The sequence below is a fragment of the Phymastichus coffea genome, unplaced genomic scaffold (genome assembly GCF_024137745.1).
Source record: "Phymastichus coffea isolate CEN01 unplaced genomic scaffold, Cenicafe_Pcof_1.1 PCOF00082, whole genome shotgun sequence".
Lineage (NCBI taxonomy): Eukaryota > Metazoa > Arthropoda > Insecta > Hymenoptera > Eulophidae > Phymastichus > Phymastichus coffea.
Window position 1 is genome coordinate 521,319 of NW_026706893.1, and position 20,849 is coordinate 542,167.

Below are 20,849 nucleotides of genomic sequence, written 5' to 3' on the forward strand. Positions count from 1 at the left end.
CACTGGTTATAAACACAAAATGACGCATGAAATGACGTCCGTAACGCCTTGGGTTTTAAAAATGAAACGAGCCTTTAATTACGCTCGTTGAACAATAACTACTCAGCAGCTGACAGCGTCATTATTCCTTAACGATGAAATTACGCCTCATTCATAAGCTTGCGGATAGGTAAACATGAAAAATAAAGCTACAATAGTGCTTACGAAAAGGAGATCGCAAAAACATCAGTAGGTTATATACGGCTATAATTTAGCCGTCAGCTGCTCGTCGTGTTTCCTTTCCGGAGGCACTCCACTCCACGCGAGACTAGACCGAGCCCGCAGTTCTCCCGCTCTCCCATGCGTCCTTGCCATCCGATGCGTCGTCGTAGAGCTCGCCGTGCCAGCTCGTTAATTAACGGTAATTAGATGTCTTTTTTGGAGACCGTCGCGCTCCGCAGCCAACAAGAAACTCGGCTCCACGACGTTTCTTTTATTTTCATCTGCGCCAAGCGAGAAAGATCATTTCTGCTTTGCCGCCGTTCGCTTCGTGATCGCTCGCTACGCCACGACGCGGCGGAGCTTTCCTCGGGCCGCCGTGGAAATTAAAAGCTCTTTCTTTTTTCCTCTCTTCATCCCGGACATTCCACCGCGCTGCAAAAATAAAGACGTCGCAGTTTCCTTCTGGCCGAAGTTCCGCCCATGAAAGATTTTTTTTTTTATGCAAAGTGGTGCTAACGATTCAAAGTTCTGAAACAGCGACGCGATAATCAAGTACTTAGCGAGTTATCGCAACGAATCTCTCGATTTACGAGAAGCGCTGATTAAACTCGCAGCGAGCGCGCGGCCCGCGCGAAGAAATATTCGAAAAGTTTAGAGCGTCTGATCTTGTTATTTTGTTTTCCTCGTCCCTAAGCGAAACCGCGCGCGAAAAGCGCGCAATCGCAAGTGTTTACGAGCGAGCGCCCGTTAATTTGCGCGCCATCTTCATTTCCTCGCGGCGGTTTTAATTTCCGTCGACCCCGCGCTCGCTTCTTCTCGCTTTGTCTGAATCCCGCTAACCGAATCAGCTGTGCGCTTTTATTTTTATTTTTGTTGCTGCGCCGCTTTAAACTTCGACGCCGGGCGAGCGTTAAAAGCCCTAAGAGTGAGAGACAAAGGGGAACCCGAACAAAAGTGAAAGGCGCAGTGCGTGTGTCAGAGAAGGCGCGAGATTACAAAAGGGAAGCCGAGAGTTAAAAAACGCGGGAAATCGGATGCGTCGAGATGAGCCTGCTACCTGCTCAATATCCGTGGCGAGGAACAAGAAAAAATACACGAGTCGTGAAATTTCCTTCTTTTAATTAAAATGCAACAACTTGTTACGTTAACCTAGCTTCTTCTTTCGCTTCCTCGTTCTATGCTCCTACACAATGTGCCCATTTTCTTCGCGTGCCATTCCAAGATAAACGCAACGTACGGCTACAAGCTTTCGAATGTTTTTACATTTAAAGAAATTCCGTTTAACTTTGCTACTCTTATTGATGGAATTTGAATTTGAAGGTCGATACTAAGCTTTGCTCAATAACCCGGCCCATAAAAAGTTCAATGATTCCCCGTACAAAGTATAAAGGAATTGATAGTTTGAGAGGCTCGAGATTAAAAAGTGAGTTGACATGAAAATGTGTGTACACACAACAGAAGAGAGAAGTTAGAAGCCCGAGCAAATATCGTCTGTAATTTTGCCTGTGAGAGGCCGCAACCTTTAACAGGCCGCACAATATCGTGTCGGCAATTAATTTACTCACGGAAACTTTCATAATCAGAGCGCCGAACGCGATTGTGGCTTCGATCGTTGGCAACGGCGCGTCGCGCATCCGCGAGAGGGCCGATTTTAATATAGATTTACGTCGTCGAGCCAGTAGTCGACTATTTTATAGGAAAGCTTCTAGGCGTCCTTAAAAATTAATTACGCGCTCAACGATGGATCCATCTCGCAAAGTTGTTATGGCTTTGGCTGGATTTCGCCTGTATTTCGCAATCAAAGTGCAATGGGAGTTGAGAAGCTTGTCTTACTACGACTTTACAGTCAGAAATGATTTCGCGAACATTGCAAATCTTAATTTTTACGTTTCAAGCTGGCGCAACAGCGTAGTTTGCCAGCTCGGACAAATATCATGCAGCAATTTTTGGTAGTTTGCTAGGAGTGAAATAAAGTCTTGATCTCTTTATCCCAGGCTTATACTCACTTCGCAGAAATTTTCCTCTTTTATCCGCTTTTCCTCACTTACATTCTCTGCGCAGGCTTACAATTTCAGCCCGAACAGCACTAAAGCTTGCTTTACGACTTTTTTTCGCGCGATAGTTATGATGACTATTGTTCAAACGACGGAGGAATTTTGCTTTCACAGTCATTCAAGTAGATTCGGCGCCATAAAGTTCCTTTTCACAAATGTTATTTCATGAAATAAAGTAGAATGGGCTTGCATTCACGAGAATTCAGCATTGTTATTCACCGCATCATATGGAATATTTACTGAATCATTATGTAAGCATCCATTAGCGACCGAGCCAAAGCATTGTAACTGGTTTCTCGTCTGATTGAAAGAGCATAATAGAATTTGTTTCAACACTGAGAGACAAACAGTCAATCAACCAGCAACATGACTAACGAGTAACGAAAAAGGGAGTAGCAATAACGACGATAACAAGTGTGATCATAAAAATCATCCTACTCGTATTTAGTTTGAAAAATGTATCCAATTAGCACGACTTTGATATATATTTTATTGATTTCTCATGTAACAATACTTGACGAACCTCGTGATTTGCTGATCAATCACGATTTGTTCGTTAATTTTTTCGGTATCCCTTTATACGGCACTGCTCTTATTTGACCTAACGAAAATAATAAAACTTTTTTTTGTATAAGAATAAGTATAAACCGCAAGTTCGCTTCAAGCAATAACTGGCGTTTTTCGGTAATAGTTCATTTCATATGAAATCATCAAAATATATAGGCGAGATGGGAGTCGGGGCGAGCGGATAATAGAGGCATTGACCCCTGCGGCTTTGGTTGAAACGGCTGTTTTACGTGTTGGTTCTCTTGCTCGCGTTCAGTCAGTGGGTCGTGAGAAAATGGAGTTCGATAGAGCGAGCGCCTATACGTATAGGTATACGCGGGCGGTGCGCACTTTATTTACGCTCTGTTACTCGTTACGGCAACGGCGAGGCAATCGCGTGCAGCAGCCACTTTATGCCCACCCGCATTCGCCGCTCATCGGCCTTTTACGCACGGATAAGGTTCTGTTCTCGCGCTTGAGATGCTCCCGTAGGTATACACACGCCTCTCGCAGACCCTGATCTTCAAGCTTTTGACTATGCATCGATGCTTTGCAAGATTGCGGAATTTTAGTCGGCTTTTACGACGAGAATAAAGGATCTTGTTCCTTGGAACGGTCGTTCCAACTGTGATACTGAATTGGGCCTTGAAAAATCGTATCGTTGTTCTCAAACCAGGACTTAATCAATGATAAAAAACAATTATGGCTATCAGCTTGGCTCGGTGCGTTTAGCGAATCGATCAATTGATGTAATCAACTGATCGAGCGATTTTCTTCATGAGTTGATGGAAATTGATTTGTAAATTTGAACAAGAACGCGGTAACATGTCTCTTGAGTTATGTCCACTTACTATGGGACTATTACCAATTGTTCGTTTCCGTGCGTGACGATTGGTAAACGCTTCCCATTATCCTCTCTCCGTGCTACAAAAACGCTTTCGTATAGCCGTTTAAAAGGACCGATGTTTTCGCTGCAATTTAAAAATTGGAACTTGTGAACCTTTCATTTTTACGCGAAGAAATGTACATCAAAAACAAAATGTCTGAAATTCCTGAATAATATTTATTTTTATGCCTAAAATTTATACATTTATGCAATTACGCGTGTTAAACGATAAAAAGTTTGAATTTATTTGGTGATTGAGAAAAAAAAAACACGATAAAATGTAAGAAGAGATAGAAAGAAAAAACCGATGAAAATCGAAGAAGAGATTGATGATTGTTCAATTGAGAGTAAATATTTTGCGTCTTTTCCGTAGTTAAATAATTTAATGACATGCGATAACGACCACCGGGTTGTTAATTACGAATGTCAGATGAGATTCGCGTGAAAGCAAGACAACTCGGTAGTCACCTAGAATTTCTTCTCAACGCTCGGGTCATATACTTAACTTGATCTCTCTAGCGCGCGCACACCTCCCCTATTTCTCTCAACGCTCGACGAAACTTTCCCATCACCAAGATTACGCTTATCTCGCTAATTTTCCAAATTGTTCACTACCTTGTCTCTAGTAGCTCTCGCTTCTACGCTTTCGTATACATTTATAAATAAGTAATCGAAATCCGTCGTCTAATATTCGCTTACATCTTAACTTTTCCTACTGAAAGATTCATTCGAACAATTTTAACTTTAAATGATCCATTGGAATTATCGTTATCATCGAATAATTTAGTTTTTAGAAGAGTATCTTCGTATCATTAGTTGGTATGTTAATGATGCGGAATTTCCAATGGCTCCCTATTTACTACTATTTACTGTGGTCGAGTAATCCTGGGATTTGCAAACCATCGTTTGTTAATACACACACGGCATTTTAGCAGGCTATGTATAGAAAAAAGTTAACTATCTAACAACATGGGTAACAGTAACTGATACTTAGTGATACCATTGCCAGACTCGTTATGACTAATATTGTAAAAAAAATGTTTCTCTAAATTTCTTATTTATCTTTACTTTATTTGCCAAAAGTTTAACAAGTATGTAATTGTTAATGATTTAAAGAAGTACACACTAGCAAGCCGAAAGAGCTATCACAATACAAGGTACAAAAGTAAGTAAGAGGTAGGCGTAGCAAGCAAGGAACAAGATTTCATGCCCGACAGGCTTCAAGCCCAGTTTTCAAAGCTTCACCTTTATCCAACGCTGCGATCTTCAGACGCCAAAAAATAGGAGGAATCAGGTGGCTGGATTACATTTGCATATGCGTGTGAAACTCGTTACGCTTTATATAATGAAATGAGCACTAAATGAGAAGTTACCTTACGGCTGCTCGTAAAATGTGCCGCGGCGTGCACCAGCCCCCAAGGTGCTTCTATTATAATTTAGACATCTTTTTTTAGCTTTTTGGCTACTATTACTTGCTTCCGCGTCACCGTTTTTACGATTTTCAGCCACGTATACCGTGAGTTATTTGTTCTTTTCAGTTGTTTTATCCATTGCTTTACTTTCTTGAAATTTATTTTCTTTAAGGCAGACTCGAGAGTATTTTTTTATTTCATTCAAATGGATTCAAATGAAATTAAAAAATTTCAATTTTACGAATATGAATGATCACATTATTCCGATTACTAATCCTAACATAATTTTGACCCTCAGGGTGTTAGTTGTATCATAAAGTTTATGGAAGTTTCTGATTATAACTTTTACATAGAGAAAAAAACAAGATAAGTTTCTTATAAAATCGTAAAAGTATAGTTCAAAAATATTTGTACTTTTTCGTACATAACAAAAATAATAAATTTATTATAAAATAAATATTTATATAAAATTTTAGTTCTAAGATTTTCATTTATTTCTCTTGTACATTTTCATTTTTCATGATGCTACTTTTAAATAAACATTGCATTTTTGTACTTCTAACAAAACAAAATGTTTCAAATTCAAAAATTTTTCAATCACAATAAATTTACTGATATTGAAAATGCTTATCTATTAGATTCGATAGCAATAAATTTTATAAATGAAGTACTATATTAATAAATGCAAAGATAATCTTTGCAAAAAAGCATAATCAATTGAAGTAGATACATAAAAATGTGTTAGGTTTTTATATGCATCGAAAAACCTCAAGACTGCGATTGAATATTAAAGTATGAATTTTTCTTTAAATTGACGTTGAAATTCGTGATTACTAAAGCTAAAAATAATTATAACAATCATTCAACACATTTCCGCATGAGTTTATTTTTATCACTTTTTATCAAAAAACGTTCGTGAAGTTAAGCCGTTCCAAAAAACAATCTACACAATCTGCAATCCTATCTTAAAAAATGCCGAGTTGCCGACATTCAGGATTGTGAATGCAACATATTGAATATCAAGCTTTCAGGCATAGTTTAATTTCCTTTGACTTTCTAGAACTTGCTGTAAATAAAGTCAAATGGAAAAACTATATGGTTATTTACCAATATAAAAATAGTAGGTATGAATATGTAAGTACCATTCTTATGTAAACGCATTATAGAAATACTCTAAGGAAAATGTTCAAGAACGCTGAATTAAGTTGATGAGAACAGTAACTACCATTTGCATATATATATGTCGTGACAGCTACTTGAGGTCAATCATGAACTTTATTGTTCGGGATTTTGAGTTGAAGGGAATAGAAGTAACATTGCTATTTTCTGAAGGATCGTGTGCTTCTCGTCTTTTTTTCTCGTGGTGGTAAGAATATTATGCATGAAATCGCAATTTCTCATATATTACTGTGTTATTTTTCTCACCATTAATCTAAATTCAAAATTTTCTATTTCAAACAGCTATTAAAAAAATAATGTTAATTCTATTTTTAATAGTATTTTCTGGTAAAATGAAAATAAATATCCGTGATCTCGTGAACATTCTTTGATAATTTGACTGACTGGCCTATTGAGTTGTATAAAATGGGCAAGGTGTAATTTGCAATGCAAAATCGATAAACTGAAAGAGTAACGCCTCATCACCGGAGCGATTCGTGCGGCTTGCATTGTCATTTCCTGATTTGCGCTTCGTGGCTTAACGCGTCGGTGTGTGTCAGCGAGTCGCATAAAATTAGCGAAGGCAACATTGAATAATGTGAGCGAGAGAGAGAGAGAGAGAGAGAGAGAGAATGAGAGATGCACATAGTTGCTTTGCCAGCGGAAGCCGGAAAGTCCCTGCGTGACGTGATAATCATCTTATGTCCATTGAGTGCCACTTCGGACTTCTCGAGCGCGCGCGTGCTTGTGGTGCTGTTCTCTGATGAGACTTGATATCTAGTCATCTTTCATGCAATTTGTGCGGAAATGGAAAAAAAACAAACTTGGTTCTTTGATTGTAAGCTAATCTAATAAAATCGTATTGATATATAGATACAGTCGAAGGTCACTGCAAGAATGACATTAATTTATTTCCGGTTATGTATGTCCTAAATAGACATTGAATTATTATTGTTCATGAACAACATTCATTAAGATCAAATATTTTAATGGCAGAAAAATAAATAAATAAACATAAATTATAACAAATCAGTTGTAACAAATTTACAAAAGTTTTATTTGATAAATTATTAATTAGATAAAAAAACTATTACTATTCTTAATTATACTCAGATTTTAATGCTTTTCACTTTATTTTCATTTATTATCATCATATTGGCATGTCAAAGTACGCTTGCATAGGTTCCAAACATGCACCTATTTTTAATTTAACAAATCAGTCGAATTTTCCAACATTTTTTATTGCTTAATTGAACTCACTACAGCCTTTCAATGAATATTATGAATATTAATTGAGTGTATTGGAATTTATTATTCATTGAGGAATGTCTGCATTGTTGTCTGTTTTTTAAATTTTATTTGTCTTCATATGCAAATTCATCTGAATATTTAAATATATCTATTAAAACTGCTATATAAATTAATTATTAGTACTTGAAGGTATTTATCATTCATATTTAAAGAATGTTGTAAAAGAAATAAATATTACGACAATAACATGTATAGGTAACATTGAAGAGAAGATCCTTTGTTTGGAATTTTTTTTTATCAATAGAAAGTCATTGCAACGTGAGGATCTTTCAAGTGTATTGAAAAACTTTATAGACTTAAATCAGCTTTGAGTGCAACATTGCAGCAGATAATGATTTACAGCCACGAGTCACGCTACTAAACAATCTTCTTCGTGACCTTTCACCCTCGCTTATTAATCACGAACAGCAAGCTCCACTTTCTCTCATGCCCTCATGCCAGGACACCATGCCAATACTTTTCTATCGACGCGATCGATCGACTTTTAGTATCTACTCTAACACTTGCTGCACAATGATAAACGCAAACTTTTGTTGACTTCTTATTAAAATTCCAAGTGAACAACAAAAGTTTATTCCTCACGTTTACTTAATAACTTAGGATTAAAAATTGTTCAAAAATTAATGATTCATGAAACATGTTATCCCAAGTTAACATCGTAAACAAGCTTGTTTACCATAGATTAGCGAGCGTACAAGGGCTGTGATGACCCACTTTCATTGCGACGAGGAAATTAGCTTAAATCTTGAGGTGAAAGATAAACGTTTGCTAGAGGTACGAGGCCAAGACAGTGCGAGAACATTGCAGTATTTATCGTTGGCGCCTGGCTCTATGTGCACGCCATCCGCTTAGGTGCTGCGAAGGAGCTGCTGCTGTACAGCTCTCCAAAATGTCGAAGTGCTCTACCTTACGTAAGTGCTTTCGCGCGCGAAGCCTTTGTGTTGCGGCGCTGCGCCTGTCGATTCTTGTATGAGAGCTGCCATCTTATGCAACTCTCTTTTCGTAAGAATATTTATTTTGCCTCGATTTTTAGTTAAGGATGCAATGTGTTTTTAACCTATATTGATAAAAAATAGTTCGAAGTCGCACTGATTACTGATTGCAATCTAACACAAAAAGTAACAATAACTCATGTGCCGATGCGATTACAAAAGATTTTTTTACCTTTAAGTCTTTTATTCATATTATGTAGTCAGAATAAAATACTTTAAAGTTTATTCAAAATTAATATACTTAAAGTTAGTATGACGTTTTTAGATATTAAAGTAAAAAACGCTGCCAACTCATTCGCAGTTAACTTTTTTACAAACTTAATTTCTAATTTTTTTTCATAGATATTTTTACTAAATTTTAAGTCGATTCGATTTAATTTACTCCTGTTATTGTAAAAAAAAGGTTTATTTGTATACCAAAAAATTTTTTTTTGCGAAAAAAACTAATCCATACAAAGATTTGAGATTTATAGGATATTTCACTAATAATATAAGGCACCTTCAGTAAAATTTTAAAAAGTTTCATTATTTTTCCAAATATGATGTTTTTTCAAGCATTTTACAACATAATTTTAAAACAGGAGTAGTCAGAGTTACGATTTTTTTTAGAATGAAAGGAAAATAAAATTACTAGAAAACTCGAATATAAAATTTAAAGAATCCCATGTATAAGACCAAAAATAATTGAAAAACTATATTTCATAATATTTCAAAGTCATATAATTTTGATTTTTAATCGAGTTACACGATAGATTTGTATGAATCTCTTTTTCCATCCTTCACGTGGAAAAAACACATTCAAAAAGTCTCTACGCGACAAATTTTACCGCATAGAACGTGAGTTATTGACAATGACATACATATCATGTATACACACACACATACACAGACATTTCATAAAAATTGAATTTTCAGATCCCTGATAACTTTAAACACATTTCTAAAGTGATTTTCTGTAAAAAAGTTTTCTCATTAAAACAAAGCTTCTTCTACAAGGAAAAAAAAAATCATTACTTTGAAAATTTGAAAAATTATTTATCTATTATCTGATTAAGTTTGAGCAGCGTTGCAGCTTTGCTATTAATGAAATCTTATCAACAACTCTATGAAGTGAAACTATCAATAATTAAAGAAGTTGAATGTTCTTTTAATCCGTTGAAAATCCTCTTCTTTTTTCAATAAAGATGAAGAAATCCATCATAAATTTTGAATGATTAATTTTTAGACGCTATTGAAAAAAATGTAGAGGAATTATATTTCAGTTAATATACATTGTTCTTCCGATTCCTCTCTAAAACCGTGGAACCGTACGTGTTTCACAGTAGAATTTATCCACGGAGAGACGTCTGCAAGCTTTCTAAAGACATTACGGCCGATCGAGCGTATGGAGGTGAAGCAGTGTAAGGAGAAGGACGTGATGGAATCGGGAGTACCGCAGCACGTTTGCGAAGGCCTACTGTGTAAAGCTCAAATAACAGAAGCTACATGCAACCTCAGGAGTCGGGGCTTAATGACGTGACTTAGACAGGCCCTTTGCAGTTCAGTCGTAACAGCTACCTCTCAAATCGAGAATTGTCAGCTCCAGACAGGTATATCCGCTTCACGATCGAGAGACGGCTTAGAAACAGTAGATACATTGTGAGATCAAAAGAGAATAGGTCAATGCATCAATTTCTTAAAATTTTGCAAATACTTGTTGCGAAGTTCTAGTGATACTTGAAGGATTATTCAAATTAAAATTGGAACATGAACTTTGCGTGAATAAAGCAATCGTTGTAATCCAATCGATTTGCTGAAGTGAAGTTTGTTTTGTAGTAATTTCGCGAAAGTTTAGTAAGTTCCGTAAACGCTTTATGAGTGTTTGCATTAGTTCTCATATGATTCATCCTATCTATCAGTTTTTAAATGATAATCAGTTTCCATTTCTTTCCACAAGTGTATAATAAACGTCAATATTAAGTCGATTGTTTTCAAAAGTTCCGCTATTTTGCTTTCGAATAGAAAAGCAAGGAAGGCTGTTTCAAATGCCGGTTGTGGAGTAAATATTGAGCTTTAGAAAAGATAGCGTTCGAAGTTACTATTCGGTATGGAAAAGCTGGAAAAGCAGTTTAATTTGCCAGAATTCTACTTCTGCTAGTTTGTCATCTGGCTCATGTGATAAATATGACTGAAGGTGTTCTATTACTGTGGAGAGAACGTTTTTTTGGCGTTGGTTTGAAAAATGGAAGCCAATAAAAAATCAAAGACATGAAAATATCAGCCTCTTGGCACGCTACCGGTTCATAAATCTGAATTTTCAATAATTTACGATTGATGCATAGTGTAAAAAAATCTTGGCTGCAGCTTACATTGAACATTGTCCAACACATACACACGCACACATGCATACGTATTACTTTGTATTCAAAGTAGAGTGAGCCGTGAAAATGAAAGGAAAGCTAAGTAGACTAGGAAATATACAGCATAATAAAAATGGCGAGGTTAGAAAAGAAAGAGGATCCATACTTGCATAGCACATAGACGAATTATGCGTGTGAAACGGCTGCTGAAAGTTGGCGCTAAAATATGTAGAGTGAACAGGTATCACAGGCTGATAAAGCGCAGCGCGCATTGTCATCGGGGAATGTTCCTTAGCCGCATTGAGAATGTCAGTGGCGGTGTGTATAATGTAAGTAAGGTCGCGCGACCCCCTGAGGAGCGCAGTTGCTAATGACAGTCTCTTGGCTTTGCTAATGCTATTTGACGTCGTTCTGTCTCTCGCTTGCGATCGTGCAAATGGAATTGTCCGGGTCAAAGTTTACGTGGCATCTACAGATGGCGCAAAAGAGGTCTGTAATCTTCCTGTTGCGTAATTGCTTTGATGTTGCACTGCTGCTGCTCTGCCGGCTCTTTATTCGCCTGGATTGCGACAAACTCGGGCCAAAGTCAGCTTCTATTGTTCCAGTCAGCTCTCGTTGAGAATCCTTATTGTTTTTTTCAAAGCTTTGATCTCGCGAGAACGCGATGCCCGTTATTGTCGGCCGCGCAAGTTTGCGAAATATAATGAGCTTCAATTCGATTTCTGAATTTCAGATATGCTAGATATCTTTTGCTCGATGTAGAATAATATTTGCCGAAGCGCTTTCAAATATCAGATTGTAACTTGCGTTTGCCTCTACATTCATCTGCCATTGTATTGCTAACATGAACACTGCGTCAAAATCAAAAGGAAAAATCGTATTGGTTCTGAAAAGTAAATTTTGAAAATGTGACGGAGGCAAGCGTCTGCTGTCCCTCAATTTCCCCTGCTTTCGGCAAGGCATAGTAGCCAGCGTTGGGCGCATAGTGAAAATACGTCTAACTACTGGCTTTTGTTTCAGCCACCAATGATCGGGCGATCCGCGACTTATTTGTCATCGGTAGTAATGATTAGATCTCGGTATTATTTGTTAGCGGTAAGACATGCGAATTAGTGTGTGTTATTAAATGTTTATATTAGTAGTAAATTTTGCGAGTTAATTTATTTGCGTGGTTCATGCTAATAATAAGTTATATTAGCTATCCTCCTGCCTCCTCCCCCTTTTGATCGTTGAGACCGAAAGCGCCTCTCTTATCCCCTTTTAAAGAATCGGTGGCAAAGCGCGTAGGTGACGCGGCAACTTTGTTACAAAAAATATTATATCAATGGACAATCAAGCGAAGAACTTGCGAGCTTGCGACAAATGGAAAATAAATTTGCGAAAGTAGCGCAAAAAGGTGGCGAAGAATCGGAGAATAATCAAAGAAAAATTTAGGAAGCTAGCGGAAGTCGAGCGGCGCAGTGGCAACGTGCGGAGTATTGTTGATTTCGCATGCTCTCGCACTGAAGCGAAGAGAGCGAGAGAGAAGAAGAAGAAGAAGCGCTTGGGCGTTCATGAATCGGAATGATATCGACGAGTCGTGAGTAGACTGGCGTATTGAGCGCTCAAAAATCTGTCGGCAATCACGTATAGAGCGTCGTGCTGGCTGGCTGTGCGCGCGTCGCCCAAAAGGAGACGAAGGAATACACGAGCATCAAGGGCCAGCAGAAAGTTCGTATGTTTATTTTTCGCCAACGCGACGTGTGTGCGCGTGCGTGCGCGTGCGTGGGGTGTATGCGTGTATGCACGACAGTCACGTCTGTGCGCGCGCGCACCATCTCTCGCTCTCTCTCTCTCTCTCTCTCTTTCTCTCTCTCTCTCTCTTTCTCTCTAACGCGTTCAGGACTACGAATGTCGCCTCTAATAAGGGTGCCATGGAAAAAGGAGAACAAGCCGACTCGTACGCCCTCGTAATATCAAATTCTGAGGCGCGCGCGCGTTACCCATTTGCTTTCTCGCTCTCGCTCTACTCCGCGCGCTGCTTCTGCCAGCTTCGCGCTTTCAATGTCCTCTGATGAAGCGCACTGTCGCAAGTCTTTTTTTCCACAGAGCTGAACAATTGCCAATGTACTCCAAGTTTACGCTTGCATTTAAGTGCCAAATAACATTTTTCATTCGTCAATTGTAATTTTGAGCAGCTCATTTATTTAAATGCGTTCACAATTCGATACATTCAAATAGCATCTCGCAAACTGTCGATTGATCTCGGTCGAAGACTCTTTATGTTACGTTGTCATTATCCAACCAATCACACTTACATCGCAAAAACGAAGAGATAAAAGTCATCACTAATTTAAGCAGTCCTCGTGAATATGCCGACTGTATCGAATGCTGTCGAAATGAGACAGTGACGAATCGTTGCCACGGCGCGAAAACCTGATGAAACCACAACGGAAGTCGTTCGCTCGCGTAAGAGGAGCGCAATGAGATAAAGCAACATTATCTAAATCCCATATAATCAGAACGCACGATTTCCGAACGCGCGACTAATCCCCTTCCCCGTGTACTACCATGCAATGTATCTTGGCAATCAGCTAGTCCACAATTTCTCGATAATCTCGAGCGCTAATTGCAAAGTATATCTCCGGGCTCGCTGAAACTCGCGCGCAGAGATATCGCTCGCGAAAAGTGGACAACGCATAATTCTCCACGATTTGGGTGCGCGCGAGCTCAAAGCCGCCGATTTTCATCCGACGCGTCCATTCGAAGATGGAACGGGCGAGAGCGTGAAATTCGACGCGTGGCGATAAAGCCTTGGTCGATATCCAATATCCCTAGGTAACCGGATCTCCCTCGGCATATTGAAAGCTCCGCTCACTTGTTTCCCAGCTGCAAATCGAAAAAAGCTCTCTCCCACTGCCGCCGCTAAGTTGCAGGGCAGCGCAGTGTCAGCGTCCGGCGCCGCTCTGCGCCTCGCTTTTCAAAATGCGATCGTGTTTCGCCTTCTCAAGAAGCTTACGCTCTGCCGTCCGTCCCTTCCTGTCTTCTTGCGCGCGCTCACGGCCATTTATTAATATTATAACTATGGGATGAGCTTGCTTTGCGAGCGTCTTTCTTACCCCTCGCCGAATAGCCTCTCGAGTACAGCTTTCCTGCAGCCCCAGTTCCGTGAGAGCGCTTGCACGAGCTTTTTGCTTCTTTTCTTTTTTGTAATTGACGTTGCACTAGATCGAAATTGGCCATCGAATTCCCATAGACGTCGATACCCCATGTCATTTCACCGCTCGGGCAGTGTAAGCTTAAAATCATCACGATTTCTTGTAAAAAGCGCTTCGTGTGTTTTTTCATCGAAGCAATCGCGCGACCGTTGACCGAACGAGACTGTCCGAGATTTTTAGGATACTTGTACACACGGGTACCGAGACCTGACTTGAAAACGACGCAGTTGAATATAAATTGATCATCTTTTGCAATACTTGCAAACTCGTATCCGTAAAGTAGTTACAGTACGGTGCTATTCATTTCGAATCTGGGTTTTACGTGCCGTGATATATGAATGTCGAAACCTGCTTAAAATTCAAAGTTATATCAGTATACGGTTACTTTTTATGTGACATTTTCATGAGCTTTTTATTGAGTTCTTGTGCTTCCAATGGCGACCATAAAGTGCGTGAAGACGTAGAGCATAAATGCTTAATGAAGCCAATATTCTTTATGGAGGGCACTTCAAAGCTGCCAACGTTGCAAAGAGATAGGTTATATAATTTGAAAGACTCGTTTAGGTCATCATATCAAATGTAAATCTGGTCAGTTTCGACCTTATCTACTTTGTTTTCGAATTGATAATTCATGTTTATTTATAGTTTTTATAACGCTAAGCGAAGAATACAATGCCTATATTCTGATTTTTCCGCTTAAAATTACGGACATGCGAAAAATAAAAAAAAAAAACTATAATGCATTCGATCAAATCCATTAACAGTCGGGGTGCTCATCAAGTCCATTGGGAAAGCGCGACAGGACCACTCCATCAGCCAAGCATCAATTCACAGAGCAGCAGGCAGCAACAGCCCTGGAGAGCGTGCTTTTATCGAGACTTTTCAAGGCTCGACGAGCGAGTACTTAGCATTGAGCACTCGTCCTGGCCAAAGTTGCAAACTTATTTAAGCGCCGGCATTTTTAGCTTGACAACGCGCCGCGCGCGACGCCTTTAGCTCTCGAGCGCTCTCCTCTTGTTCTCTCTCACCTCGTCGCGCATATTTACGGGGAGGTGGGATAAGGGAGCCTATTATTTATTCCGGGGAGCGGAATCTCCAAACTCGTGCAAATCGAATTCGAGTATCGTGCGCGCGCGCGCGCGCGCACCCGCGTGAACGTGGCCTTTTTCGCCTCGGCTCTCTCGCGTTCGAGTGCAAATTGTTTCCTTATTTGTTCTCTCGTTCGGCTATCTCGTAACTAGAACTTTCTTCCCGTTTGCTAACAGCAACTCTCCTCCTTTATACCTATGTATACATCTACAGGCGAGCTACGTAAGTTCGCTTGCCAAGAAATTTGTGGATTAACAAACAATTAATCAAACGAATCCTCAATGAAATCCATTTTATCAATACGCGAATGTCCATTTGCTATAAAAGCCGGTAGCTGTGCATAAAAATATTCATTTTCACATTAGATTTTCTAAAAATCACGCTCTCGTTATACTGTTTTATATCAAGATATTTTCGAAGTGCAAAGGCTTATTTATGAAAGGGTTTCAAAAGATCCCTGGCAAAGGTTTTATTTTGGAAAAAGCAAATCCCTTAAGCCTGCGTTTTGTTTTGCGCCAGGGCAGAAACAATGAAGATTTACGTTCTTTTGAAAACCGTCGAAATCCCACTGCACTTTCGGGGGGAGTTCGATGCAAAGCGAAAAGCGAACAAAAGGAGAAACGAGTCAGTGGAGTAAAAAACTATAAAAAATCATAGTTTATTTACTACGGTAAGATTATATTTTTGAAAAGCAAGTTGAAATACGAGGTGGCGCGAGAAAATATATTTGATTTCGCGTGCAATTTGATTGTCCGCGCGTGCGACGTAAAAGTCCAACAGCGGCAGATAATATTAGTTCTCACTACAGAGCACGCGCCATTACTTCCGAAACTTTCATTCCGGGCACTTTAATTAGCAAAAGTCGGATAAAATAATAGTCCAAAAGGAAGAAGTGTGAAAAAAGTTATCGAGATAAAAACTGGCCAGAGAGCGCGCGAAAGAGAGATAGAAAGGAAAGAGAGTTTGGAAAAAACGAGAAATCGAGGGACTAAAAGAGTCGCTCGAGAGGAAAAGAAGAATCACCGTAGTTGGCGAGTTCGCACGCCACCCTCAGGAGCGATTTCGACAACGCGACTCGCTCCTCTACATTCAAAACGCGTCCGGGTTTTTTTTCCTCTCTCGCGACGACATTTTTCCAACTTTCTCTGCGCGCGCAAATTGCATAAATAAATCAGCGACTAACTGCGGCAGCGGCGCGACCGCGAAGCATGACACCGTATGCGCCGAATTGTTTGGTCCGCGTGTAAATGGACTGAGCAAAATGAGGCGGCCAGTGTGGGCGCGCGTAAAATTGCCGGGGGATGTGGAAGGATAGCGGCCAGCTTGCCGCGCCGCTCACTAAGAGAACCAGAGGGGCAAATGCCAAATGGTCTGGTGGTGAATGATATTCATGTCTGCCAATGCAACAATGGCTTTAAATATCTATTTTAAACTCTTATAGTGCGAGTGAATACACCTGTACTGTGATGTGGCTGCTGTTACATAGAATTGTATTCGTTAAATTTTTAATCATTTTTCGGAATCTTGGTGAAAATGAATCCCACGTCAAATACACCTTGTTGCATTGATGAAAATTGAAAGTTTTTATTGAAATATGTTATACTGTTATATCAGCTACCAAAGTGTTTGCGCACGCATGGAATCTTATATGGTAAAAGTTTCTCAGAAGAATAATGCATTCTGGAATATTTTGACAATTCAATTCGATCGCAGTATCTATCACAAGTTACACGTTACGCTTTGTGACACGTCAACGTAAACGTTATCAACGTAATCTTACCGTTGTTTATCTTACGTTGCGGTATCGGTTTTCTTTTCCGATCCTACGAAGGCTTTATTAACATGGCACGTACGCTTGGCACACTCGCTTTGAGTCAAGGCCGATTGTCAGTTTTCTTTCTATATCGTGGCGAGTTTGTCTACGGCAGTTATAAAACGCTTCACTGCAATAAGCTCTTTTCTTTATAGCTTTTAGGCACCTCGACGGGCGTCGACGTATCGAGGGCCCTTTTCCAGTCCCTCTCTCATTCAAAGCAACCTCGAATTTTAAATGCGCAAGCGCAACTCGCCTTCAGTTCGCTCGCCACGTCAACGACATCAAAGCTTTCAATTGCTCTTTCTCTCTCGCTTTTGCCTTCCCTGTGTTTTTGCTTTTGCGCGTACATGCGTCTTTTTTTTTTACCTTTTTACCGTCCCCCGGCTCTTCGTTGAATCTGAGTACGAGTCGAATAGAAAAGAGGGTGGCTGCGTTGAATGGATCATTGTCTGGCCTTTGCGAGGACAGTATTCCTATACGTGCATTCAAAAGTCACCGTTGCTGAATAGTAGGATTAGTTTTCGTTTGGAAAAGGAAAAAAAAGAAAATTAATAAGAGCAGAGATCAAACTTTTACGTACAGCTTGTTTGAGAGCAGTTTTTATCGAGAACTCGCTTATACTTTTATCAGGCTTGCACGGCTGCTTATACCTGTGTCAAAATGATATTTCGTCAGAAAGTGCGATCATTTTACATGAAGCTAGAATTTTTAATACTAAAGAAATTTGGCGAATATGATAATTTTATTCGAAATTGTGATTTTGGATGAACCCAAGCTAACCTAAGTCACTCAGTTAATCAAACGGAAGAATTCTATAAACATCAATCAAAACAAATCAACATACTTTAATAGAAAAAGTGAGAAGTTGAAATGTATGACAGCAGCATAAAGATTAGAAGTCAGTAGCAGGCATGGTGGTGGTGCCCACGCGAGGTAATTTGCGCATACTCGACTGGTGGTGAGGCGGGCAGTATAGGCGTCAAGTAAATTTCCGAAAGTGGTGCTTTCGGTGACGAATCTTCCTGGGCTTAACCCGATTGCCGCAGACGCAACGCAGCCCAAAGTCGCTTGTCGCTGACAGTTTTAACGACCGAAATAACGAGAGCGTGCCTCCCTTCGAGATTAACGGGCGCGAATGAGCACCGGACTTGCGTAATCTCTCTCTCTCTCTCTCTCTTTCTCTCTTCGACTAAAGAATTTATGGTGGCTTGGCTGTTCTTTTTTCTTGTTTGCATCTAGCGCTTTTACATACACACACGCGCGCACACGCGCACAGAGTGTGCGTTTTTGCGACGTCGAAATTGCAGCCTAGCAGCGAGAAAATTTCACCTCGGCTTTTTGAAAGATTCACGCGCAGCGCGACACCGTTTTTATTCTGCACTCTCTCAAGCCCTGTTTTTTGCTTTCCGCGCGAGCCGCAACTGGGAATGTTGCTGTTACAGTCTCGCGGGGGAATCGAAAAGAGAGACTGCAAAACTCTCACCGTTATTTAGTTTTTGTTGTAGTCGAAGGTCGAGCACGAATAAATGGTTATCGTTAGTTGCGTCGCAAAATTTTCATGCTCACCAAATCTTTTGTAAATATTCTTTGTGTAGAGTTGAGAGAGCTTTTCTAGTTTTTTCCAACTTTGATATCAAATAACGAACGCGCTAGCAGCCGTCGTTTCGACGAAATGTCGATATTTTTTGCAAACAATTTGCTCGTATAGTTTTTTTTACTTTTAGTTTCATTAATGCGTCAATGTCAATTTAGTTTAGTTCCAATCGATCGTTCATGTGAATATAGGAAAAGCTTTCATACGTTGGAATAACGTCTATCAATTAATCTGTTACAGATGAGTGTGCTGTACCCAAGCCTGGAATCAGCAAGTTATTGAATGTAAGTAGCGCTCAGTCGTTTTAATTTACATATTTAACCACTACAATGGCCGAATAAGAAAGTTTATACTTGTTATATGGTATAATCATTTATTCAAAAAATTACAACCGATCCTATTATTTAGAGATAGCTCCGCAGCATAATCTATGAATTAATTGTGAAACGAGGTTAAACAGTGTTGCTGCTTTGAGATCATACCTCGTTGAGAGAAGCGCTAAACCCTGGCATGGCTGGTTTGTTTTCATGACGCATATAAATGACCGAACAGGTATAAGCATACTCGGGCGCTTGGTCGGATTTTCTAAATTGGTATATTCCGATTTTGAAGTTTATTATGACGTGCACGGTTATAAGCGACGAGCGATTTTTATATTCATGGAAATTAGTCAAGAAGTTTTAATATAGGAATTTTTTATTAGTTTGCATATTATTATGAGTCCAGTGAGGTGTAATGAGAAAATGTTTTGGTTTCTTCATAAAAAGAAAAACTTTATTTTTCAAATAGATCAATTTTCAATCTACTGGAAAATACGTGTATAGTTTATTTGATCATGTCTAATATTGTTTGTGAAAGATTTGTTTATTTTATGCATATGTTCTTTAGTAATGTCTGATGTAATTATATGACTCAGGTTAGTAAGTAATGTACTCTCTATATTATGTGAGTAAGAGTTATTTTAAGTTGGCTCTTTTATCTTTCAAGGAAAACCCATTTTATTATGTAATACAATTTATAAAAATTTTATTTACAGTTGAGAACTGTATGGAATAGTAATTGAATCCAAATTAATTATTTGAACAAGCAATGGGTAAAGTTCAAATTTGAATTATTTCGATTTCCTAAAGTGTAATAGGTGCAAATATTGCATATCACTAAACATAGTCATAATCCTTGCAGATATTTGTACGATAATTCTACGTAAATTCTACAGCTTTAAACATCATGTATTTTTCAAGTCATACAAATAGTTAGTTCCGTATGCAGTCTCTTCGAATCACTTCTACTCTGCACGTGATTCATTGAGAAACAAACAAAAGTAATTGCAGTATGAATTATCATAATACCTACAAGAGCCTCTCGTGCGTCTACTTTTATCTTTTTCACATTCGTAGCATAATCACTTTATTCAAATGCCCATTATTCACTCCCCCACGCAACAGTGAATTTCTATGCAAGCATTCGCGTGTTCCACTTGCTCATTTTCATTCTTTCTCTATACTACTTCAGCTGCCCTTTCAAACTTATTTACTCGGAAGAGACAGGTAGCGCGGCGATTCATTTCCGTAATCGAGTTTTTCTCGGTGGCGAATGCACTTGGACGTCAAGCGATTATTCGCGCGGAGGGATTTTCGCGTCGCCTCGAGTGAATTGTTATCGCGAAAACAACGCAATGACGACGACTGACGAGTCATCCGGGATTCAAAATCACTGTGACAACGAGAATTTCCGGCCACCCAGACTATCGACGACGCAAGGTCTCTCCCTCTCCTTCTGTAGCTTGATTTGTTACGACTAATTTTATCGAGATCGAGACAAGACGTTGGTGTCTTTAGAGATGCGTACAGCTGTTGCGCTCTTTCGTTGCCTTTTTTTATCCTTGTATAAATCACATGGCTGTACAATTTTCACCTTTTATGGTGAAAGTCTTTTTATAGATCGAGTGCAATTGTAACGTTGCTCTGCATTGAAATATAGTGATGACGTTAACTGACAAGACTTTTATAATTAAGATATAGAAAATTAATTTTACAGTTTTCTTCGGGGTCATTGATATAATTTGCGGTTTTTTCTTGTATTCGAAATCTAGAAGTGATTAGAAGTCGGTTTGAAGTGTTAAAGTTTGGGTGAAAGTTTGAGTCAATATCAGAATTTATACACGTACACTCATTTGTAAAGTAATTTCATTCAATTCTATTAGTTAAAAAAATGTCTTTTTATAGTTTCAATGAATTTACTTAAAAAAATATTT

The 20,849-nt window shown here is 39.0% G+C and overlaps 1 protein-coding gene across 1 annotated transcript in view; it reads left to right on the forward strand.

Moving 5' to 3' along the window:
* Positions 1 to 20,849, forward strand: part of LOC131668661 (alpha-mannosidase 2) — a 141,686-nt gene that overhangs the window by 1,268 nt on the left and 119,569 nt on the right. Inside the window, exon 2 of the mRNA XM_058943018.1 lies at positions 18,836 to 18,879. The gene's annotated coding sequence lies outside the window, so the exon portion shown is untranslated. The remainder of the gene's footprint in view (positions 1 to 18,835; positions 18,880 to 20,849) is intronic.